Raw genomic sequence first — 26,814 nt, 5'->3', positions numbered from 1 at the left:
ATATTTTCACCTCTTGTGGGGTTGTCAACCAGCTGATCCAATGCATTAGCATTGATGAAGTCAAGGAATCACTGGGCATTCATGTCTGGGCTAGAGTAGATCTTCCATTCTAACTACCCAATAATAAAGTTGGTCAGGATCAGGGTAGAGGATTGAATCTTGATGGATTCAAGTAAGTCCAGATAGGTGGAATGGGTGTCCTGAATCATGGCTGGGAGTCTGTAGTTAGCTATGTTTTGAATAGGTGTTTTGTCAACAAGTTAACTGCACCTGGAGTGTCTCCTGTGTGTCATACTCTTTGACCAGCCTGGAGATGTGTATGTCTTTGACAAATATTGAAACTTCACCTCCTTTGGCTTTGTAGCCCTCTGTTTGGGCTCTGAAAGTATGGAAGGACAAGTAACCTGGTAAGGCTGGGGTGCTCTCTGCATACCACACCCAGACAAAATAGTTTTTGCAAACATTTGAATGATATATAAAAAAAGAAATTATAGAATATTATTTTTCATTTAAAAGAGAATCTCCAGATAAATTAATATAATAGTGTTTAAAAGAAAGCAAAACTATAAATGCCTTCTGTGCCTCCTTTTTAGTTTGCCTGTCTTTTTTCCTGTGTATGAAATCAATCAAAAGAACACCAGAGCTAAATATTCTTCACTTGCAAAGGCTTACATATGAAAGTAAATATAATAAATTAATTGCTAATGATGATCTCTTGATCAATACTTCTTAGTTTTACAGTATCTCCTCCACATCCCCAACTCTAAACAAAAGTCTTATTATTAGTCCACTATTTTTTTAACCCAAATAAACCTGTACTGCCTAGTGTGTATCTTAACCCATCTGCATTATATATTGTTTTGTAATTGTAATTTCATTTAAACTGGTCTGTACACAATTAATGTCTATTTTGAACATTATTAATATGTTGATAACAAATGTTGCTAACAAATGTTACTCGGAGCTTATCTCCAAATAATAATGTATTATCTTTTCAATTTATTGAAGTATTATCATTTCTACTATTATATTATTTAAAAGTGGAGCTTTACTCCCCAGGCCTCTGCTGAAAAAGGGCTATCAGCTCAGTCAGACATTTCCGGTCAACAAATGTAAAATAAATAAATAATAAATAAGTCTCTGTGAGTTGTAAAGTGTTGTAGTTGTTTTGTAACAGTGAGGTCTTTCTCCCTCTGTCTCATTGGGATGACCTCAAGGACTTCTTTTGACAGATCAGTTTCATCTTTTCCTGTAGCATTAAATAACCATTCTTGGTGCAAAAGGGAGAGCACATTTTCAGGTTTCTGTCATTACATTGCTTACTGATATCATATCCCTATGCTCACTGCTTTCTAGATAATGAAGTTTAAAAATGTGTCTTTGTCTTCTTCATTTGCATTATATAAACAAGTACAAGAGTCTCAGATATGAAAAATAAAACATAACTTCCAAACAGTTTCATAATTTTTTGCTCTGTGATAACACTACCACTTCTGAATTGACATGTCTAATAAAGCATGTTTTCTGCTACTGTGACACAGAATCATTCACATTTGCAGGATGTGTTTCTTTCCGGTACTATACTGTCTGCTTCAGAACTGGTTATCTGCCAGGGAGCTTTGCAACACAAACATGCATATTACACACTGTAGTTTCATGGCACTGGATAGTAGTAGCTATCTAAATAAAAATGTGCCAGTCCAGAAATATGTTTAATCACTAGCTTGCAGTGTTGGAGATCAAGTTTTGGTGGTTAGACTAAAGTGCGGTGGTATAATATGATCCTAAGGGATAAGCCATACCATTTTGTTTTAGCTTAACCTTTACATTAATCATAGATTTGTTTTTACTTGTCTTGTCTATAAATTCATAGCCTTATGGCCCATCTTGTGGGTCCAAGTCTACATATAACTTCTACGTTTTCTGGATTTACTTTATGGATTTTGATGCCTATATAAAAGTTTATCCGGGCTATTTATGTGCAGCACAGTGGCATACACTTCTAGACATACTGAGCAGTGGTCAGTAGAATTTGCAAAAGAAGCACTCTGATATCAAGGTTTGATATAGTTTTACAGTGTAGATGGACTCAATATTTTGCAGTGATTATTGCTGACAATGTACTTTTTTATGCTCTTTGCCTCCATTGTCTGCAAATCATTAGGACATACAGCCATGAAAATGTGTACCACATGCCAAGTGCTTTCACAAATATGTATCTGGATGACCTAGCTGGGAGGCCACTAAGGCCTTGCAGAAATGTAACATGAAACAGTTGCTTCTCACATGTTGGTCAGTCTATACTGGATGTAACATGAAACTGTTGCTTCTCACATCATGGACAGTTTATACTTTATGTAACATGACACTAATGTTTCTCACATGCCGGTCAGTCCATCCTGGATGTAAAATGGCACTAATGTATCTCACATGCTGATCAGTCTATCCTGGATGTAACATGGCACTAATGGTTCTCACATGCCAGTCAGTCTATCCTGGATGTAACATGGCACTGCTGCTCCTTACATGCTGGTTAGTCTATCCTGGATGTAACATGGCACTAATGGTTCTCACATGCCAGTCAGTCTATCCTGGATGTAACATGGCACTGCTGCTCCTCACATGCTGGTCAGTCTATCCTGGATGTAACATGGCACTGCTGCTCCTTACATGCTGGTTAGTCTATCCTGGATGTAACATGGCACTAATGGTTCTCACATGCTAGTCAGTCTATCCTGGATGTAACATGGCACTGCTGCTTCTCACATGCCAGTCAGTCTATCCTGGCCAGTCAGCCCATGTCTATCCCAACACTAGAGTAAGATTTGACTGGGAAGGGTCATCATTCAGACAGCATGGGGTAGTTTAGTTTGAGGGTTTTCTTTGTAGCAGCCCTAACTTCCCAGGGTGCTGAATTAAGGAGTGCAAGGGGGATATGCAATAGACTGATGACATTAGTTATCCATCAGTTCCACAAGAGATGTTTTCAGAAAGCAGTCCCACCCCTTCCATCAAACACAGGAAGTGATTTCCCTAGTGATCACTAGAGAAATCACACTCCCATATGCATTACTTGACTGCATGTAACCCTTTGTAATCTGGGAAAGGTGAGCAGGTCATGCTTCTTTACTCCTGTCCTTCACATCCTGGCTCCTCCAATTGCCTGGGTCACATTTAGGGCATCATTCTTCTACACCATGGAGCCCAGGTGACAATGTATTTATGTTTTTATTCCCTTTAGTCTTTTTTTCAAGGTCAGAGCCATTTCTGATTACTGCAAAGAGACCATTTGATGTGCCTATCACACAGGCACAGCAAATATAAAATATATTGGTTTGTATTACACATAGAATTTCATGTACAGGGTATAAATGCTGCCAGCTTATCTGTTTTCAGAAGTACAACATTCACTTTGCCGCTAACACGCTCACATATATGCTGCTTCTTTTGTCAGTACAGTTTTCAACACTTGATAGTTTGAATTGATAGCCATTGAAGTTTCACCACTGAGAAGCAGGCAGATAACATTTGTTTCCTACCGCATCATCATTGCTGAACTCCTTTGTCATGGATTCACTTCAATAACCTCTGTATCTGAATTAGCAGCATTTTTTATTGTTATTTGTTGTCTATGTATGTATGCACTTGCTTGAATTAGGTAGTTGTATTGGCTTATTGGAGAAGTCTTTAAAAGAGGTCAGACAAAGATGCTTACAGTTATATTAAGGAATGTAATAAATCTTTCTCAGTATCACATTGCTATGTCAGTATACATTGCAAACACTGCAGGAAAATCAATATCATCTACTTTAAATGTCCATATGCAGCTGTATGTATATAATTTAATGTCTTTACATCAAAGTATTTTAAATCAAAAGAAGGACAACACATGTTGAACAATGCATTTAATCTGATAGGTTAGGTAATACAATGCTAATCTCGCCATACAAAGTTATATGAAGGAATCATTGGCTGTTACTTTCTGCAAGTTTGTTGTAGTCTGAAATGTAAAATGATGATGTGATATCTTTATATCAGTTACATGACATCCTGGCAACCTCAGTCTATACCAGAAAATAAGGACCAGGCATTTAGAGCTGTTTATGGGTCAGTAGTTGTTAACTCAATGGGCCAAGTCACTAGGAATTAATATACCTGTTCACCAGACAGAATGTTACATACCTTTCTCTGCAAAATAATTATTTTAATATTTTAACAGTGGTTTTATAAGTTCTTGGGGACCCTACAAGCACTGTTCAAATCAGCCACAGTTACTTTGAGTAAATAGAAAATTCAGCAGCTACTGAGCCAAGCACATAGAGGAGCATCCCTTATTTTAGCCAGTATGAAGACTGACAAATGCAGGCACAACAGGTGTTATTGGATTTCAGGCATCATGGTATCTGTATTAGGCTACATTCAGCCAACCGGGAATGCACAGTGTAACGATTCGGCTATAATTATACTGTGAATGATTATTATGTATGAATAGCAAAAGACTACTTACCTTACATTGTCTTAGTAGCCTTAATTAGCTAGCTGTTTAAATTAGTGGGATAGCATTACACTTAGTGCATCTAAAGTTTTAGCCAGTATATCTGAAAGCCCACTGGGGGGCAGGTGCAGACCATCCTTGGCAACAACACAGGCAGGGGCCAAAGGTGGAGGAGACTTCATTTACATTAGCAACAAATATGACTCCAGGCTGGTTAAACAGGATGATGCTGTAGAGTTCATCCACAGCCAGGTGTCTATAGACAACGTTCCCTACCATATCCTGGCCAGCTATCAGTTACCATCAATGACAACAAAGCTTGCAGCTTTTACCTGGACCTAATGGAGGCACTCAACATCCAACCAAGCACCCCATTCATGGAAGACTTTAACTACCCTTCTATACAATGGAAAATATGCACTGCCTGTAACTCACCGGCACAATATTTTCTGGACTTTGCTAACACAAACACCATGGACAAGATGGTGAGCACTGTAACCAGGGGCTCAAACATACAAGACCTGGTGTTCACCAACATGGGAGAGCATCACCCTCCCCCTGCATCATGTCCCCATTGGTGATGTCGGATCACAAAGCTATCTACCTTGCACTTCAGTTAGTTTGTGTGATCACTTTTATTACCTGCATTTATGCGTGCATTTTGCTTTTTTTTTTTTTTTTTTTTTTTTTTTGTAAAAAAAAAAAAATTCTCTTCCTGGCACTGTTTCTGCAGTAAGACTGTCTTGAAATTGCCTTCAGAAGGGATTTCCAACTAGTTGTTTAAGAGGTTTGTGGTAGGGTAGCATTGCACTTGTGGACTCTTCTACTGTGTTTTATATTAGGAGGACTGAGTGGGTTTATTCATCTTGTGGCAGGAGGTGTTTGCCTGGTCTTTGTGAGTTGGGAAACACAAAAAAGGACTCATACTGTAGTCATTTTGTTTTATTGGCCAGATGGCTCATTAGTTAGTTTTCTGTTTTTTTTTTTTTTGTGCTGCTATAAGTTTTGCATGTTTGTGCAGGTTAGCAGTACCCTGTACATTAGCAAACACCTGGAAAGAATGGTTCATAAAACTATACCTTTTAAAGCAGCATTATAGCACAAATACCTTGAGCACCAACAAGTTTTGAGCAGCTAGTTGGGAGTCAAGTGGCAACACCTAAACATTTAGTATAATTCAGTATTATGCAAACATTACAATTAGTAGAATTTAGTACAGTTTAGCATCATCTGCTCTGATAAAGCACCCTTAATAGCCTTCTATCCCCAATACACCAACCCCTGGTAGCTCACAGATCAAATGACTGGACAGTATAGATATGCAATTTTCTAACTTCTCTGTAGCCACCTTGGTCGATATGGGCATCTTGGGGCAATGTAGCAATTGTCTCATCTTTACTGACAACCATTTTATCCTTAAAGAAGCAAACACAGTATGTAAGAGGTATACTTACAGAATGACACTGGAGGCCAAACGCTCACATAGAAGTACACATCAGGTTGTCAAAACCACATACACCCACCACACCTAGTACATAACACACACACATAGACTAATGAATGCTTGGGCACATAAAAGCAATATTCCTAAACTGCCAAGATTGCCTAGATCACCCACTGTCAAAACTATGTCTCAGCAAGCTCAAACGCACTCATAAAAAAACAACAAATAACACCTTACATACTGTCACTGTCAGTGGAGCCCCTAATACTAAGCTACTAAGGTAAGCAAACACACTTCCTATGTCTGTCGTCATAGGGGACACTATTATAAGATATACTTGTGCCCTTTTAGCTAGGCTGAATAAGAAAAAGATTACTGTTGGTTGCTAATCTGGAGACAGAATCTGCCAAATCACACATGCACTCAAGTCATTATGCCAGAGGTACCAGCATGATTCCATCATAATCCATATAGGTGTATATGACCTGATATGTACATCCCTTGACTATATGAAGAGAGGCATTATGGAGATTTCAGACTATGCATCTCAGACTGGTATGAGCCTAGCATTGAGCAACATATTATCACCACTGAGGATGATGCCACAATGTGAGAAAAAATGATTGATTTCAACAACTGGCTGCCTTTCTGGTGTCATTCTAAGCGGACCCAATATTTATCAGCTTGGGAAGACATGGTTAACTGATCAAGTTGCTTTGCTAAGGATGATCTGCACCTCTCCCCTCTAGGCTTTTGAATACTGGCTAAAACTTTATCCACTCCCAAACTGCCTTTTTAGGCAATGTCAAACTGGCAAACCTACCAGCATAGCAAAATCAACTCAACTGAATCTCAGGTGTTACTGCTCAATGCCAGGTGACATGGTATAAAGCAGTAGAGAGCACCCCAGCAGTGCAAGATTTCAATGTCTTCCACACATTTAGACCAGTAGTTGCTCAGAAAAGGGCTGAAGGAGGAGGTGTCTCCATATACAGCAATAACAAGCATACCTCTGAGGTGGTCAAACAGGATGATGTGTTGGAATTCGTCCATGTGCAGATCACCATAGACAAAATCCTTTAACCTCTTTGCCATTGCTGAAATCCTCAAGAAAACTGGTAGAAACACCTAAGCTCCTCCATCAAAGCACCTTACAGCACAAGGAAGCAAAGGCTGGTATTGTATTGAACAACCAAAAACCAGCTAATATAAAACTATAAACCAGGAAAGAAAACAGTGAAAAAAGTCCAGCAATACTTTAATAGAAATGATCTTAGTCCTTTTGCCTTCTTCTGAAGGGCATCATCAGTGAAAAAATACAAGATGCGATGTAATTCTTTTGTACAAAATTTAATCAGGGTTCAATTAAGCATAGCCAATAAGAATACAGAAACAATTAATTGTTCGTTTTAAAATTCTAAAAAAAGTGAAGTCCTTTCAGGTTTATCCTAAAGATATATACACAATAATAAATTAAATAACCATAAGAACGTTATTAAGATGTATTTTGTGAATCATAAATAAATCAAAAACCAGAATTTGCTTAACTTAGCATTTCTGCTCTTTAAGAATCCAATTCACTGACAATTTATCATTTAATCCTGGTTTATTTGTAGCATCTAATCTAAACTGCCAGAACAGTTCCTTTTGCTCTAACCTAAATTCACTGTTCCCGCCTCTGTCAAATACAAGCACTCTATCTATAATAAAAAAAAAAAAATATTTTAAAGTTGGAAAAATCAAGCATGTGTGTATACAAAGCATTCAATCTTTTTCTTTTTTAATGTTATAGGTGTGCTCGTATATATACTCTCTTAGGGATCTGATGGTTTTCCCTATATATAACAGGAGATACAGGAGGCTAGGTAAATGACCATTTTAGTAGTACAATTACAACTTTCTGGACACTTTAAAGTCCTATTGTACCCATCAACTCTGGCATATGGACTTTTGTTAATAAATTTACAAAATTTACAAAAGTCACATTTGGACATTTTGAATGGTGAATTCCTAGTTCGGAGGCTTGGTTGTTCTTTTCAAATACATTCTTTAAGCTGTCTCCCTTACTATATGTAATCTTAGGTGAAGGTCCCAAGATGTGTTTCAGTTCACCATTAAATACTATATTCCAGGTATAATTTAAAATTCTTTTAAGTGCTGGTGCTTGATGATTGTACTTTATATATATTTACTTATTTATTTATTTATTTGCATTTGTTTATCAGAAAAGTCTACTGGGCCAGAATGAACCCATTTTCAGTAGAAGTCTGGGGGAGAAAAGCTCCAACATAAGTACATACAAAATTCATACAACAAGAAGTATTATAAGACTTGAAAGTTTTACAAAAAATTTAGAAATTGTGAAAATCACAGTGCATGCACATGTCAACAAGAATGCGATATATATATATATATATATATATATATATATATATATATATATATACATACACACACACACACACACACACGCACACACATACACACACACACACACACACACACACACACACACACACACACACACACACACACACACACACACACACAAAATCTGGCACAAAGGAAAGAAAACATGCACAGTTATAGTTACCATAATATTTAATTGGTTGGAAGTTGGTTATAGGATTGGGTATGGCTGAAAGAATAGTAATATTTGCATTAATGAAATGAGATTTGTATTGTTAGTTCAGCATATTAGCGAAAGAGAGGATAATAAGAGGCATTTAGGATAGTACGTTAATGTACAGCTGTGATTATGATAGAGGAGAGAGACTGAATATTAGTATAAGTACAGTAGAGAGGAAAGGGTAGGGATGGTATAGGTGGATAATTCTTAAATAGTGTAGATGTGGAGTGGATGTATTTAGAAAAGGTGAGCAGGTGTTGAACCATTTGGTGGAATGGTATCTATTTGTAAGATAGTTAGATAACCAATGTAATGGGGGGTAACATCAAGGTTAGCCAGTTTAGTGAGAAATAGAGAATGGGAAACTGTGTCAAATGCCTTAGAAAGGTCAAGAAAGAGAGTGGATACAAGTTTGCCAGAGTTTCGAGCTTGATTTACTGTTTCCATGAAGGATAAAAGGGCTGTTGTAGTGACATGGCCAGGTGAGAAACCATGTTGAGTAGGTAAAAGAAGATGGCTTTAGAGTAGGTGGTTTAGAAGTTGGGAGTGTAGACATTTTTCAAGGATTTTAGATATAGAGGAGAGTATGGTTATTGGGTGGAAATTGGCTACGTCAGTATTGTTGCCCCCCTTTGTGTAGTGGGAGAATGAATGTTTTTTTCCAAAGGGTAGGTACATAGGACTCTTGGATGGACCGGTTAAGAAGTATGCTAATTGGCTAGGAAATAACTTTGGTTGCAATCTGAAAATATTCAGAAGGAAGGTTATCCGGGTCATTGATGCCTGGCTTGAGCTTGAGGAGATGTCTTGTTATAGTTGAGGTGTGTATAGGGGAGAAGGTAAAAGTGGGTGTAGAAGAGTTTTGTGTGGATTGTCCAGAAAAATGTGAGATGATACTAATGGCAGTTTGGTGAAATGTTTTTGCAAGGTTGGCTATAGTTTCAATGGAATATGTGTTAAAGAGGGCTGCTAACTTGATTAGTGTTTTATCTGCATTGGAATAGGGGTTGTTCTTCGTGCCAGGGCTGATAAGAGTAAAAATAGAGTGCCAGAATTCATTTTGGATTTTGTTTATAATTGTTTTGAAGACCAAGGTGGTGTTTTTTCCTTGTCATTGATAATTAGGCATTTTGTTTGGTTACGAAGTTGCCTATATTGTAAGCGGTCTGATTGTTTTTTTGTTTTTTTGCCATTTTTTCCATATTTTATCCCTAGAGTTCATCAGCTGCTTTGTGTTTTTAGAGAGCTAAATGGCATGATTTGGTTTTACACATTTTTGCCATAGGTGTCCATGTAGCTGAATGGTTAAGAGTGACAGATTTATGTGCATTAGGTGCAGGGTTCGAATCAACAGGTAAACCAGTATGTTTAGAATACAGATAAATGTTGAGTTAAGGAACTCAACTGCTTTGTCTAGTGGCAGAGATTTTAATCTGTTCCAATTAATATTGCTCAGAGTTTCACAAAAGTTAGGGTCACATTTGGTTAGGTTTCTAACAAGTTTGTATTGGTGTTGAGTGGGTATGGGGACATCTTATGTATTATATAGGCAGGCAAGTGGTCACTAAAATTACAGGGTAGAGTGCCTGCTGGAGAGATTTTGTTAGGGTCAGAGAAAAGAATCCAGTCAAGTATGGAACCACTATCTTTATTTTTGTTGTGCCTAGTTGTGCTATTGATAAGCTGACTAAAACTGACAAGATTAATATGTCATAGTGGGGCGAGGTTGTGTTAGAGTGGCCAGTTTAGGTTTACATCACCAAGAATAATTGTTTCATTGTTTATGTTATCAGAAGTCCAAGCTGGGATTTCTTCTAATATTGCGGAGTTGTTCCCTGGAGGAATATAGAAGGCTATTATGCAAAGATGTTTACAACTGTTCATTTTTAGGAATTAAGCAAAAAATCCAGATGACCACCACGGCTTAAAACAGGTTTATTTAGAAAAGCGCTTTCACAGAATAAGCCACGCTTTCTCAAGTCTTCAATAAAACAGTAAAAAAATCCCTACACATTTTATATCAAAATACACTATCAATTAATCAATTAAATACATCATTAAAATAAATTCTCCCTTAAAATACATCAATTAAGTCTTCAGCTAGTATTACATCTTATTTAAGTGAGGGAGCTTCTAGCTCAGGTTTAATGCTGACATAGTTGTTCAGCCCAGGGTATACATGAGCTTGCAGCTTTAATATCCACTTTAATTTAATTTAATATTAATTTAACCATCTTTCAACTTTTACCTAACTCACATTTATTTTCCATCCTATTATTGCTTTAGGTTCCTTGCTCCTCTGTTCGTTGTGCATGCACAGCTATTGCATGGGTTTCTTTCATGCGTGACCCCCCACCCCCACTTGGGATTAACTACAATACACATTTTCCACTTCATCCACTGAAGCTGACTATCGTAACTAAATAAAACTCCAGGAAGCAAGAACCTGACATCCTACAGCTTTTCTGTTGTAATAGTTGCACGGGTTTCTTTCATGCGTGACCCCCACCCCCACTTGGGATTAACTACAATACACATTTTCCACTTCATCCACTGAAGCTCACTATCGTAACTAAAGCTTTTCTGTTGTAATAGTTGCATGGGTTTCTTTCATGCGTGACCCCCAACCCCCACTTGGGATTAACTACGATACACATTTTCCACTTCATCCACTGAAGCTGACTATCATAACTAAATAAAACTCCAGGAAGCAAGAACCTGACACCCTACAGCTTTTCTGTTGTAATAGGTGAATTGCAACTTAGTTTTTGTTAGGTTTTAAGGCTTAAAAGGTTTATGCACAACATCAGGGAAAGGTTCCAGCCAATTGACACTAGATTGAGCCAGTACCTTGAATCAGCCTTTTACACACACACACACACACACACACACACACACACACACACACACACACACACACACACACACACACACACACACACACACACCCAAGCCTTTACTGTTTACATTAGTAAATGTTGCTTTTACTTTCAGCATAGTCTCTAGACTAATCACAACTCTCTCTGGCTGTTTGGCAGTTTTAAAGTATTCCAGAGCTACTTCAATTAAGCTTTTGTTAGATGCTGATATTTTAAGCTCAGTACTCACCTTTAAACTGATAATTTTTTCAGGTCTTCTCCCTGTGGGGCTGAAGCTGCTCCATTCGCTATGCTCACTCCGCTCCCTTCCCTAAAATTACCCAGAATGCCCTCAGATCTACTGAATCTTGGATGCTTAAAAATCATCTTGCCCTAAATCCAAAAAAAATTATTTTTACTCCTAGGAAAACCACTACATTTGATAAAAAACTCCTCACTATACATGCCCAAGACAATACCACTATAGAAGTTGTCCCACACACTAAATTACTAGGCATTATTATAGATGAAAACCTTAACTTTGAACTACACATAAACAATAACATCAAAAAAACACACCAAAAGCTTGGTATGCTCTACAGGCACCAACACTTTCTTAGCCTCTCTACTAGACAAACCCTTGCAACTACCGTTTTATTACCCTCTCTCCTTTATGGTGCCCCTCTCCTCACTAATATCCGAAATTCTAAAAAATCCAAACTTGCTATGTGTTACAACAGAATAGCAAAATTTGCCACCAAGGCCACATTCTCATCCCACCATTGTAAGTCACTGAAACAATTAGGGTGGTTGGAACTCCCCCACCATCTCTCATTCACCCAACTAACTACTGCGCACAAAATAATCTACAGACCCACAGACTGTCCTGCTCTCTCAACTCTACTTGCCAAATACCATTCCAGCAGGCATCTAAGATCTGAAAATCATCTACTTCTAAAAGTAGATAAGCCCACCTTACCTGCTGGTCAACTCTCTATGCCTTCACCGTCGCCAGACTATGGAACTCACTTCCGCCTTCTATAAGAAACACAGGCAGCACTACCACCTTCAAACAAATGCTGAAAAATCATATCAACTCTTCCTGGCTATGTTCCTGCTCTATAACCTAACCTCTTCACTCTCCTTATATGATTACTAAACTCCTATGTCTTTTGCTACTAGTGACTGATGATATTTTCTCCATATTTATTTTTATCTTCACTTGTTGATTCTGGTACAATAATACTGATCTCTGTTTATACCAATCTGAATGAATTCATTGAATTCTGCTTTAATGCATATTTTCTTTATATATTGCTGTAATCAAACAAACTAGATCCCTGCTTTTATGTATATATTCTGTATATGTTACTATATTTACTATCTGTAACACTGTTTCTACTTCTGTACTAATTAATGTTTATATTTTTTCTGTATCTTGTTGGAGCTTTTCTCCCTGGGCCTCCACTGAAAATGGGCTCTTTTAGGCCCAGTGGACTTATCCCGGTAAACAAATGCAATAAATAAATAAATAAATTCAATTCTTTCAATTAAGTTGTTTAAATTACTCCCTCTCTTGTCATTATTAACATTTTGTAGGACTCTAAACCTAAAATGATGTGAAGGGAATTCCATTGTAAGCTTAGCTAAAGCATTAAATTTGTTCTTATTTTTTACATCATACATATGCTGATAGATTCTGTCTCTGAGCCATTTCTGTGTTTCCCTATATAAAAACATGTACATCCTGTTATCTTCTTTCTCTTTATCAGTTTGCACATTGCATATATTGCTAGCTCTAATTAATTGCCCTTTGATAATATTTTGGAATATGTGCTTAGGATGCATACTATTTTGAACTAAGAGACTATTTTTCCAACAGACTTTTCTAAAGAGCCTGGTGTCGATTCTACCCAAACTGTCTCTATACATAGAAACATCTAAAAAGTCTGTTTCTATGAGTGAGAAGGATGCTGTAAATCTCAAAACGCGTCCGTTGTAGATTCTAAGTACTTAATGAAATCCAACAATAGTGATGGTTCCCTCTCCAACAGCATAAATGTGTCATCGACAAAATGTCTATACATCTTAATATAGTTATTGTACCCACTGTTAAATAAATACTGTTTCTCCCAATAATAAACTACCATGTTCACATATGAGTTTGCACAGGGGGTGCCCATGGCAACCCTCATTTTTGTAAATATAAATTGCTATCATATACAAATATATCGTTAAATAATATTAAATCTAATAATGTGCAAATCAACATAATTTCATTTGTATCGCTGCTTCCCATTTCTTTCAGTTCACTTATTATTGCCTCAAACCCATACTCATAGGGTATACAAGTGAACAAACTTTGTACATCAAGGGTGAGCATATAGCAACTACTTAGCCTTGGTGTTTCATTTAATCCCCTCAGATCTCTCAAAAATGGGGCGTTTCTTTCAAGATGGTGGAAATCTGTCTTACTTCTTGTGTCTTTCGGCTTTTCCCGGTTAGGGGTCGCCACAGCAGAACTCCGGTCCGCTAATGATTGGCAGTAGATTTTTTTACGTGCCGAGTTGCTGGCCCTGACACACAACCTTCAACGAAGGTACGCCCATTCATGCATGTCTCCACACAGAAGACGCTCTAGCTGAGAATCGAACAGGACGTCTTACTGTGAGGTGACAACCCTACCGCAGCACCACCACCGCAGTTGGAAATCTGCCTTATTGTAGGTCCTAATTTACTCTCCACATATATCAAAAGGGGCTCTGTAACCCAGCCCCCTCCATTTACAATTGGTCTTAGTGGTGGTTTGTCCAAACATTTATGTATTTTGGTCAATCCTTTGATGTAAGGTATTCTAGGGTAATCAACTGTGAAAAACCTATATAACTGCTCATCTTATTTGTCCACACATTAACAAATCATATAAGCATTCATTAATATTTTTAACAATTTTCAAATGCTAAACATGTGTTATTGGGACATATCTATCTGTAACACTCAACATTTCTTTCATAGAATGAACATAATCACCCCTATTCAGAACAAAAACAGCCCCTCCTTTGTCTGCAGGTCTTATACTTGGGGCTTGATTGTTCTGCAAAGAGTGCAGGGCATGTCTCTCATCTTGTGTAAGATTATAAAAAGAGCCTCTATCACTAGTATAGAAACTATTATAAATTTCATTTTCATAAGCTCTAATAAAAGATTCTACATGGTTAGGCATGGCAGGTGTAAAAGAACTTTTTTTTACAAAATCTAATACTGCTCTGGCTATCATCATTTTTTAAAAACAATTTAAGTGCCACATTTCTACCAAATACTCTTTAATCAGTCAGCAATTCACTTAGTTCAGTACATGCAGAGGGTATGAAAGTCAGGCCCCTGTTTAATACAGCGTTTTCAGCTTCAGTTAGACTATAGTCCGTCAAATTCATTACAAGTACATTTACTGCCTTTGTCTCCTGTTCAGTTGTTCTCTCTCCTGAGAACTTCCTTTTTTTTTCTTCCTTGGCTCATTGAAGGCTGCTGTTGTCTCTGCACATTCTGCTTTGTTGGTAATGTTAAAAAATGATCAAGAGTTGGTGGAATAAATTGTTTAGGCCTTGCTCCCTGTAAGACCTGATTATTAGCTTGCTGGTTAGGCAAAGGAGTTATACTCATTCCAGAGGGTATTTGGGACACACTAATTCATTGAGAAGTAACATTCTGACACTCCTCCTGCATTTTGGTAGTCAGAACTGGTGAAGGCATGTCTGTTGTGCTTGATGTAGGTGTGCCTACATCCTCCACTCTACCATCATTATTATTAGGGCTTGCAAAATTAGAAATATTTTGTGGCCATGTAAGCACATGACCAAGGCTAAAGTCCATAAAATCTCTTTGCAGTTTATGTTGTTTAGTTTACCTTATTCTATTCTCATACAGTACATCATTAAAGTACACGTAATGCAAAGCACTAGTATAAGTCTTCCCTTCAAACTGCTGTACAATGCCACAGTATTTTTGTTGTATACTAGTGCTTAGGCTCAGTTCAAACAGATCAAAATAATGTATTTTCTACTCAGTTCCAAGTTCAATTACTGCCACTGCTTCAATAATTCAGGGTGGGTTTCACCATAAGTAGGCATACATAAAACCCTCATACCCCTTGGAACCACATTAAAGTGAAGGCAAGCTTCCAAATGTTGTCTCTGCCAAGTAAGACGCTTATACTTAAAAATGTAATTCTCTAAACCTTTTACCTTCTGCATGAACAACTCATACCCATCTGGTCTGCTATGCTCATGAGTTCCAGGATTCCCTTCAAAACTCATGGTTAAAAGTGAATTATCTCCTCTGGTTAAAATATTCTCCCATTTAGACTGCATTTCATTCACCTTTGGAACGTAGTCTAGCTCAACAGATGTATTGTCAGTCATGTGGCTCCGCTGGTACACAATCAGACAAAAAGCACAAACACAAATTACCAGCACTAGTCCAAAGATCATCCAAAAAGGAAAAATCAGTGAAGCAAAAAAATCCAGATGACTACCATGGCTTAATACAGGTTTATTTAGACAAGAGCTTTCATGTAGATCAAGCCACGCTTTCTCAAGTCTTCAATAAAACAGTAAAAAATCCCTACACATTTTATATCAAAAGGCACTATCAATTAATCAATTAAATACACCATTAAAATAAATTCACCCTTAAAATACATCAATTAAGTCTTCAGCTAGTATTACATCTTATTTAAGTGAGGGAGCTTCTAGTTCAGGTTTAATGCAGACATAGTTGTTCAGCCCAGGGTATACATGAGTTTGCAGTTTTAATATCCACTTGAATTGAATTCTTTCAATTAAGTTGTTTAAATTACTCCCTCTCTTGTCATTATTAACATTTTGTAGGACTCTAAACCTAAAATTATGTGAAGGGAATTCCATTGTATGCTTAGCTAAAGCATTTAATTTGTTCTTATTTTTTACATCATACATATGCTGATAGATTCTGTCTCTGAGCCATTTCTGTGTTTTCCCTACATCCTGTGCACTCTTCCATGTCTATTAAGCTAGTTGTTCTACAAGTAGCATAGAATCTAGGCTGAAATATGAAGGACAAAATAGAGTGTTTAAATTCCTGTACAGAAGAAACAGATTGACACATTTTGCACTTATTGCAAGGATATGTTCTAAGCTTCACTGGGGACGCAGTATTCTTTAACCGATCATTACAAAGTAACTGTTTTAAATTGCTCTTGTTCTTATATGCAAAACTGGGTACTCTACCTATAACATTTTCTGTTTCTTTATCAGTTATCAAGGAATGCCAGTTGTTCTTAATTATATCACAAATCTTGCTAGTATCACCAGCATACTTGGTAACAAAACATACTTTATCATTATGCTTGAGGTTCCTTTTTACAGTTGCATTCATTGCTGGCTTTACACTGATAGAATGAATTCCTTTACTGTTAGCAGCAGTTTCATTCTTTACAGTTTGAAACAGTTTTATCATACCCCCTCTCCAGAAATAGTTGCTCCAAGTAGTTAACTTCTTTCTCTTTATCAGTTTGCACATTGCATATATTGTTAGCTCTAATTAATTGCCCTTTGATAATATTTGGGAATATGTGCTTAGAATGCATACTATTATGAACTAAGAGACTATTTTTCCAGCAGGCTTTTCTAAAGAGCCTGGTGTTGATTTCATCCAAACTGTCTCTATACACAGAGACGTCTAAAAAGTCTATTTCTATGAGTGAGAAGGATGTTGTAAATCTCAAAAAGTCCACTGTAGGTTCCAAGTACTTAATGAAATTCAACAATAGTGATGGCCCCCCCTCCCACAGCATAAAGGTGTCATCGACAAAATGTCTTTGGTCCGTTAACATTGAATAAATCATTTTACGTTATTTCTTTGGTCCATTTCTCTGGTGCACCAGTGTTTTTTTGGTTGAGTTTGGTTTAGCTGATTTTTGGGTTTTTATTCAAAAAGTCTATACATCTTAATATATTTACTGTACCCATTGTTAAATAAATACTGTTTCTCCCAATAATAAACTACCATGTTCGCATATGAGTTTGCATAAGGGGTGCCCATGGCAACCCCCCATTTTTGTGTATATATATATATATATATATATATATATATATATATATATATATTGCTATCATATACAAATATATTGTTAGATAATACTAAATCTAATAATGTATAAATCAACACAATTTAATTTGTATCGCTGCTCCCCATTTCTTTCAGTTTATTTTTAGGAATGCAATTATGATTTCAGCATTAGAGAATTGTGAAGTAGCATCAAAGTAGGGGATGATGGTAAAAGTGTTTGGGAATAGGAGTGCAACACCTCCCTCTCTTTTCCGGGGTCTATCAGCTCTTATACAGGAATAGCCTGGTAGGAGGAATTCTGAGTCTTTTATATACGGTTTTAACCAGGTTTCTGTTACAGCAATTATATCAGGTTTATTATGGGCAATCCATGCGTGGAATTCAGTGATTTTGTTTCTAATGCTTTGAAGATTGAGAGTTGTTATGTGTAGGGCTTTGTAGGAGTTAGAGATATTAGGTGTGGAAGTGAAGGGGCCTGGGTTGGGATGAATATCTCCAAATTGAGACAGAGTGGAGAATATGTATGGTAGGAGTGTGTGTAAACGTTTTCTTCTTGAGTGTAGGTGTACTATATTATACTGTTGGAGAGGGGTGTTAGTGTTATGGTGCAGGATTCTTACCTTAACAAGTAATAGTACATTGTGTTTGAATAGACTAGGGGATATCTGAGAGTAGCTAGGGAGAGACGGAGCTTGTCTAGATATACCAGATAAATCTTTAGGAGACAAGTGTGTGGTATGCAGTGGTGTTAGGTATGATAAGACAAGGAGTGATACTGAAAGAGCTAGTGGTAATGCAGTGTTGGAGGTACAAGTAATGGTGGAGGTAGTAAGTGACATGATGGATATTAAAGAGTGTGAGAAGTATAGTATAAAAAGTGTGAAAGGAAGTTTTCTATAATGGAGTAAAAATCAAGAGCAATGACAGTTAGGCTAAATGTAGTAGTGCTAGGAGTAAATTGCAATGTTAAGAAGGTAGAAGCTATTTATTATATATGTGTGTAAATTGCAATGTTAAGAAGGTAGAAGCTATTTATTATGTATGTGTAAAAGAGAGAGATATAAGAGTTAATTTGTGTAGTGATCTGGGTTTTGTAGTTGGGGGTTGTGGCCATTTGGAAGTTGGATTGAGGAGTATGTGATATGTGTTAATTGGATTGAGAGTTGGATTTGGGGTAAGTATAAATGAAATTGATGTGGGGGTGGGTGGAAAAGGGGGTAGGGTAGAGGATTGGAGTGAGCCCAAAAGAAGCAAGGGCAGACAGAATGGGTAGAGTCAGAGAACCAGCTCAGCAGTGATTTCAGAAGCAATCAGGACACACTCACAGGTCAGTGCTTGGTTAATTGGATCATATTCAACTGTAACAAACTGCAGCTGTACTAACTTACAGTTTCAAATACTGGTGTAAAACTTACAGAAAGTATGGGAATATCCATTTCAGTTTAGACTATAGTATAAAGGAACAGAAGTATGTTAAGGATAAAAATGAGGATGCAAGCAGTAGAGCAGTAGATATGGGGGAGTGGAACTGACACGGGAGTATGTGCTCGGACTTTAAAAATAAACACACAGATAAAAACAAGATATAACAACAAGTTAAATTATAGGCATAAATTGACTATTTGTCCCACAGATAGTCACTGAGGGAGGGGCTGTGCTACACTTGTGCTGCCAAGTTGGACTCTTGATTTTCAGGGGGAAGAACAGCTACAATAAAAGAGATAGAAAATATAAAAGAGAGAGATTAGGCAAAATGGGGAAAGTAAAGTAAAAGATCTATATTCTCTACAATGCAAATAGTAAAAGTGAGTTTGCATTTTAGAACATTGGTAAGCAATTGCTTTAGGAACTATGAACAGTTACACATATCAATGCATACCAAGCAGAACCTTATGAAGCTTATTAAAATAAAATGTGTACACAGGGAAGCATCACTGTTTTAGCATTCTGAGGTAATGCTATTGTTACTGATTAAAAAGCAACAAAAACACCATCTAATATCGTCACCACATCTAAAATGGCTGTACTAATCTGGCTGGTAGCTGCCATATAATTCTGTAATACTGTAAGCTCTTTATGTAACCAACCAGCTCTATACAACCAATACTCTATTATAACAGGCAAAGTAGCACTGCAGTAGTGTACAGATTATCGTCAGCCTCTTATGGCATTTAAGGATGATTCATTGCACTTATTCGGTCAGTAGATACATTCTTATTGGTCTTCCCAGGGGAGCATTAATGTATTTCATCATGAGTATCTGTGTGTTCAAATAAAATGGAACAAATTTGTCTTTTCAACCCCTAAGTACCTTGTTTTAACTAGATTGATCAGAAATTAGGGTAATTTCTCTCAAAAAACATCTTAACTAACATTTCCAGCTCTTTTGAAAATATGGTGTCTGTTGAAGCCAATCTAGAGAGGAGCACCATTTGGCCCTTTACTATATTTCTCTTCTGAAAAATGGGTGGATGCTACTGTAGTAAAGTAATGAGTTAGAATAAGTCTTTTCTATATATATTCAAGATGTATCTTTTCTGTTCATAATCTTTAGAAATAGTGATGTCTAAATAGTTAATGGAATCCGACCCCAGAAAGTAGGCAAATTTAAAAAATTCTGTTGAGGTGTTTAGTTGCTTAAATAATTCTTCAAAGGTCTCTAAGTTTCCCTTACAAAGAAGTAAGATCTCAACTATTTTATTTTTATTTTATTTATTTTACATTTGTTAACCGGGCTAGTCTAACTGGATATATTTCCATTTTCAGTAGAGGCCCGGGGAGAAAAGCTCCACATGTAGACAGGACAGATACAACAAAACAAAAAATACAAAATAACAGATTAACAACAGATTAAAAAAGAGGTAGGTCTTTCACTCAAGACAAGAAAGATTAATTATATTTTAAAGGTATAAACCACATGTTCAACATAATTTCATCTTTGGAATCAATTAGAGAAAGCATGAAACCAAGGAAAAGAGAGAACATTAATTGAAAGAAGGTACAGATTAGAAGAGATATGTATTGCCAGAAAGAGAGAGACAAATAGCCATGAGGAGGAGAAAGAACCAAGAAAATTTTAATCAGGCTTAGAGCAGGAACATATCCAGTGGTTTTTAAGGTGGACTCTTAGTTTTGTTTAAACAGAGCAGTAGATGCAATTGAAGTAAGTTCGGGAGGAAGTTTATTCCAGTGTTTCCCAATGGCATTTGAGAAAAGGGAATCACCAGCAAGGTTATTAGATTTGGTTAAGGTAACTAGCAGTTTGCTAGAAGAGCGGAGTGAGTTCAGGTTTGAGTAGGAGCTTAAGAGGTTAGAAAGAGCAGGTGTATTAAGAGGTTGGTAAAAGGCTCTTTGGACAAACATAAGTTGGGATAGAAGCAACATGTTTGTCAGTTCAAGCCAGTTAAGTTGTTGCAGATTCTGACAATGGTGGGTTCTAAATTGTTTTCCAGTAACAAATCTAGCTATGTTATTGTAAGTGGTAGGCAGTTTAGACAGATTGTTTTTCTTGAGATTGGTGTAGATAGGTGAGGCATAGAGAAGTGTGGAAATTAGATGTGAGTGGGCAAGATTCAGTTTTGCTGGGAAGGTTAAAAAAGTTTTGATTCTAAATAGAGAGCCAAGTTTCCTGTTTACAGATTTAATGGTATTATTGATATGAAAGTCGAAGGAGAGATTGTTATCAATTGTGACACCTAGCAATTTGGTAGTAGAGTCAGGTGATATAATGGTTCCATTATTCGACACAATGGAGAAGTCAAATGTAGGGGATCTGGTAGTAGGTTTAAAGAGTAGTAGTTTGGTCTTTTTTGCGTTTAGGAGTAGACAGTGTTTTAGGAACCAAGTTTCGACTTTAGAAAATACAGCTTGAGTGTTAGTTTGAAGTTCAGAAATGGATTTAGCAGAGCAAATAAGTGTGGAGTCATCAGCATATTGAATGCAAGTAGCCTGTGGAATGGCTAATTGTAAGTCATTTATAAAGAGGGAGAAAAGAAGTGGTCCAAAAATAGAGCCTTGGGGGACTCCAAGTGAGATTGGTAGAAGAGATGAGAGTTTGTTATCCCAGAGGACAGCCTGTTTCCTGTTAGTGAGATATGAACTGAACCAGTGGATAGCCTCAGGTCCTAAGGAAAGAGATTCGAGAATTTTTAATAGGAGAGAGTGGTTAACCATGTCAAAGGCTTTGGACAGGTCAATGAAGAGAGCAGAAGACAGGATATTATTGTTGCGATTATTGTTAATAATATCTGTAAATGAGAGCAGAGCAGTAGTTGTGCTATGATAGGGCCTAAAGCCATGTTGACAGTTTGTCAGAATTTTATTTTGTATAAGGTGATTCATTAACTGATGGTGGACACATTTTTCCATTATTTTAGCGAGTGGGGACAATAGGGCTATGGGCCTGTAGTTAGAATGTTCAAAGGAGTTTCCTCCTTTATGTAATGGTATGATGTGAGAGATTTTCCATACATCAGGGATGGTGTCTTCATTTATGGTCCTATTAATGAGAATTGATATGGGATAAGCTATTTCAGAGGCTGCTTTTTGAAGGAATTCAGAAGGAAGCTGGTCAGCTGAGGGGGTGCAAGGTTTAAGTTTGAGAATGCATCTCTGTATAAAGGTAGTGGAGATGGGTTGAAGCCTAAAGGTCGGTAGTTTGGAGGATGCATGGTCATGGATGCTAGGATTGTCACAGGAGAGATGGGAGGCCAAGGAATTAATAGTATTAATGAAAAATGAGTTGAAAGTGTTGGCAGTATCAAGGGGAGAAATTTTATCAGACCCAGAAGGGGGGGGGGTGGTAGTCTGTCCAGGGTGAAGAAGTCTATTTAGGGTTGACCAGAATTTTTGAGGGTTATTGTGATTCACTTGCTGAAGATTACTATAATAGTTCCTTTTGTCAGAGAGGATTGCTTTTTTGGTATTGTTTCTCAGATGCCTGAAAGTCTGTTGGTCTATGGGAGATTTGCTAATTCGCCATTTTAACCAAGATTTGTTTCTAAGTGACATTTTTTGTCTAGTCTCTTTTGTTAGCCAGGGGGCTGGCTTAGCCTTAATTCTAATAGAACGTTTTGGTGCATGATAATCTAGAATAGTTAGGAATGTGTTGTTAAAGTAATTAACAGCTTCGTGCAGAGGAAGTGTCTTTAGTGGGTTCCAGTTACAAGCCTTTAGTTCAGTTTTAAATTGGGTTAGGTTAAAGCATTTGAGGTTACGAGGGTCCTATATAAAGGAGAGTAGTTAGAGGTATTTTTTGTCTTATAATATAGGTTAGGTTGTGGTCACTAATGTCATCAGGTAGCGTTCCAGACTGATATTTAACTAGAGGTTTGTTTACCAAAATCCAATCAAGAATACTTTCTTTGTTATTAGTTTTGTTAATCCTAGTAGTGGTGTTAATTGTTTGAGTGAAGCCGTGGAGATTAATATGAGATGCTGGGTTGTTAGTGGATATTGAGGACCAGTCTAAGTTGAGGTCCCCTAGTATTATGGTTTCTTGTGGGTAGGTGGATGAGGCCCAACTGAGGATATTTTCTACGGTAGTAGAGTTATTTCCAGGGGGTAGATATATGCAGATGATATAGATAGATTTTTTGAGGTTTAGTTGCAGCTTTGAGATAAGAAGTTCAGTTTTAGTAAATCCAGGGTTCTCATAGGGTACTAATGTTATTTTTAGTTCTGTTTTGAACAATAGTGCTACTCCTCCGCCTTTTTTACCATTGCAGTCGAGTCTCAAGATATTATAACCTGGTGGTATGATTTCAGTGTCTTTAGTAAAGGGTTTTAACCAGGTTTCTGTTAAACAAAGAATATCAAAGGAGTGGTGATCAAGAAGAGAGTGGAGTTGGGTTATTTTGTTATTGACGCTTTGGATGTTAAGGTGTCCTATGAGTAGAGTATTTGTATTGGAGGTTGGTAATTGAAGAGAAGTGTTTAGAGAAACAGGTGTAGCCTCAGCTGAAAAATTAGATGGACCAGGGTTGGGGTGGATGTCACCATCTACCAAGGTAGAGTGGTTGTATTGCAAGTACGATTTGTTAGGGAAGTTCAGTAAGTATTTTAGTTTCCTAATCAAGAGGTTCTGACTTTTTATGTGAGACAATCTGTGGTATTTAGCTAAGAGGTAACAAGAGGTAGATGTAATGTTTAATTGAGAAAAGTTTAGGCTTTTGTAGTTTGAGGTTGTGTGTTTAGGAGAGTAGTTGAAGTGGAAATTGAGTTTAGTTTCATAGGAGGTTAAGGAATAGGGCAGAGTGAGAGAAAGGGAAGTAATGAGTAGAGGAATTAGTATTTTTAGAGTATTGTCTTTTACGGAGATCATGGAAGTATAATGGTGGATGTCTGCAGACATGTTGAGGTTAGCAAGAGAGGAATAGACTAGAAGACTTTGGTAAGACTGTAGTGTAAGGATGTATAGCTAGATGGAAGAGACAGGATAAGAATATACCTTTAAGTATAGTCAGGTGATAGGAGAGGTGATAGAGGAAGGTATAGTTGAGAGGAAGTTGTAGATGATGTAAGAGTCAGTGATAGGTGAAGTTGTAGAGGGGGTGTGGTGTAAGGGGTATAAAGCTAAGGACATGTGGGGTGGGTGGGATAAGGGGGTAGGGAGGGGAGCGAAGCGGGGCAGAAACAGTTAGAGAGGAGAGCAGAAAACAATCAGCTAAGCAGGAAAGTTAACACCACGAGTTACCTATACTACTTAGTTTAAGAAGCAAGAAAGGGAAAGTTATTTAAGGAGCCTGAGAGGGTTCAGGCAGTAAACAAGTAAATATAACAGGTGCTGGTATAAGTGGGAAAGAGGTATAGGTTAAGTGACAAAAAAACAAGAAAGGGAGCAGTGAGAATACCAGGAGACAGTAGGTGCAAGGTATAGGGAAGTAATATGTACAGTTTGCAGAGGGACACAGGGAGAAAAAAGTAGAAAATAAGCAGGTATTAATATGTAAGACCCAGTCGTAAGTGAACTAAAGGTAGGAGAAACAGAGAAAAGGAGTGCAGCAGCCAGAAAGAGGTAATTGAGAGATAGAGAGGAGACAGAAGAGGCACGTCAAGCAGGATGTCTCAGTTATGGGAAGACTAGCAGGGGCAGGTGAGTAGTAAAAAACAAATGCTAGGGGATATGGTGACTTAATAGTATGCAGGTGAGTAAGGGATGGGGGTAGTTTTAGCTTGTACTGCGTGTGTGCCACCCACAAGAGGACATAGACACCAAGTAAATTAAACAAAAAATGGACATACAGCCAATGCAGGTGAGAAAAGGAGATTAACAGCCTTTACTCAAGAGGAGATGGGGTGCTTCCTGGATGCCAGTACAGATAGCTAGCTTCTTAGCTTCAGGTAAACCGGGAGAGATAAGCCAGCAGGGAAGGGACTAAAAATCTAAACTGCCTAAACACATTTTTCTAATGTGGTAGGGCAAAAACTATATTGTGTTCCCAGTCCACCAACACCAGGTTGGCAAATGTTGGGGCACACCTAGCTCCCACGGCAATCCATGTGAGTTGATGATAAAACTCCCCATCAAAAAAGACATAGTTGTGCTTGATAATCAGATCCATTTGCACTTTTTGTTTCATCTGTTAACAGCATGCGATGGAAATGTTTTAATCCTATTCCATGTGGAATGACTGAGAATAAGTTAATTACGTCAATAGTGATAAAAATAATATTGTCATCAAATGGGCTGGTGTTAAGTAGGTGCAGAAGGTGCCAGGAGCCCCAAAAATTGTGTTCTTCTCTTGCTACTAGAGGTTTTGAGTGCACATTTATGTACATATCAAGTGGTTCTGTTTTTGACTTGTTACCAGAGACTACAGGCCTAAGAGAGGGAGGTTTAGATTTTTGTGTATTTTTAGTATTCCAAATATGGATGGAATAGCTGCTTTTTTAACTTTAACAAAATCAGTAGCTAGAACCCCTTGCAAAACCATGTCATTGAGGCAGTAGTAAGCAATATTGATCTCATGCACCCCCCCCCCTTGTCTGGTTTCATTACCTGAATTTCTTTGCTGTCTGTAATCTGAGCAATAAGTTATCTTTCTTCCTTTGCTAAGCTGTCAATATACTTATTTTTATTTTTCAACAGTTTTCCAACATTACCTTCACATATCCTTTCAAATACTGCTACAACTGGTTTGTTAGGAGGCATGAAGGTGCTTTTTCTCTTCAGTGTTAAACTTTTTTGTAAGGAAAGAGAATTGTCAAAAAACAAATTTAAGCTAAGTTACCTCACATAAAATTTGAAGTGAACTAAAACTTGAACAACGACTAGGTAAACAGCATGAATAAATTTAAACTCTTATTGAAATAAAGTAAAATGTTCAGATTGAAGGCTAAACTGATTATAATTAAAAACTTTAAAACTATCTTTGACAGCAATGCAAACTGGTGAATTTTCTAAAATAATGCTAATGCTGGAAAAAGCCCCATTTAATGCCTAATTTTTTTCTCTGTTTTTTTTTATCTGCTTTGGATGTTTGTGGGAATTAGCATGAAAGTTCTCAAAAGGGGGGGCTTTGGAGCACCACTCTATTTGAATGTCTCCTACCACTGCCATTAAGTACACCATTTGTTTGTGTTGGTGTGGTCAAAATTACCAAGAATTTCATTTTCCAAAGGTGTAAAGAGGCTGTCAACCTCATTGTCTGTCTCATAGCCTCTTGCTACAAATGTAGAGAGGCTGAGTAGAGTTAACTTTTATACATTAGGTTAAGCCCAATTTTCTTCATATTCTTTCTTATCCCCAAAAAGTTTCCTTTGCTTTCTCTCCTTGTTCTTTTTAATCAGAACATCAACCCGGCTAATACTTTTGAAATATTCAGTTTTCAAGCTTGAAAAAGAAGGGTCAGACTCAATCATTTTATTTAAATGTAACACTTCAGCCTCAAGAGACTGTCCCCAGGATTCATGAAGCTCCGTGCAAGAATAAGGCTATTCTTGCACTGAGTGGTTCATGTCCATATAGAACAGCAGCGTGCCTTGCATCTGCATGAAGGCGTGGTGCTATCTACTCTAAACGGACAAGAACCAGGAGCGAGCGCAGGGGGCATGTGTCAGCAGTGTCTGCACATGAAACACACCCCATTCACTCAGAAAGTGCTGTATGGCATTTTCTGACACAGATGAGTGTCAATTTATATAATATTAGAGCCTGGCTCTAATATTATATAGTAAATGAATGTCTGCAGACACAGAAATGTTAGTAGCTAACATTTCAGTTTCCGTGGACACAGAAAAAGAAAAAAAAACACAAACACCTAGAAGGCAGCAGCCTTCAAGT

This window comes from Protopterus annectens, chromosome 1.part0 (assembly GCF_019279795.1).
Source record: "Protopterus annectens isolate FY-2018-M chromosome 1.part0, PAN1.0, whole genome shotgun sequence".
NCBI classification, from domain to species: domain Eukaryota; kingdom Metazoa; phylum Chordata; order Ceratodontiformes; family Protopteridae; genus Protopterus; species Protopterus annectens.
This window is presented reverse-complemented; position numbering follows the sequence as displayed.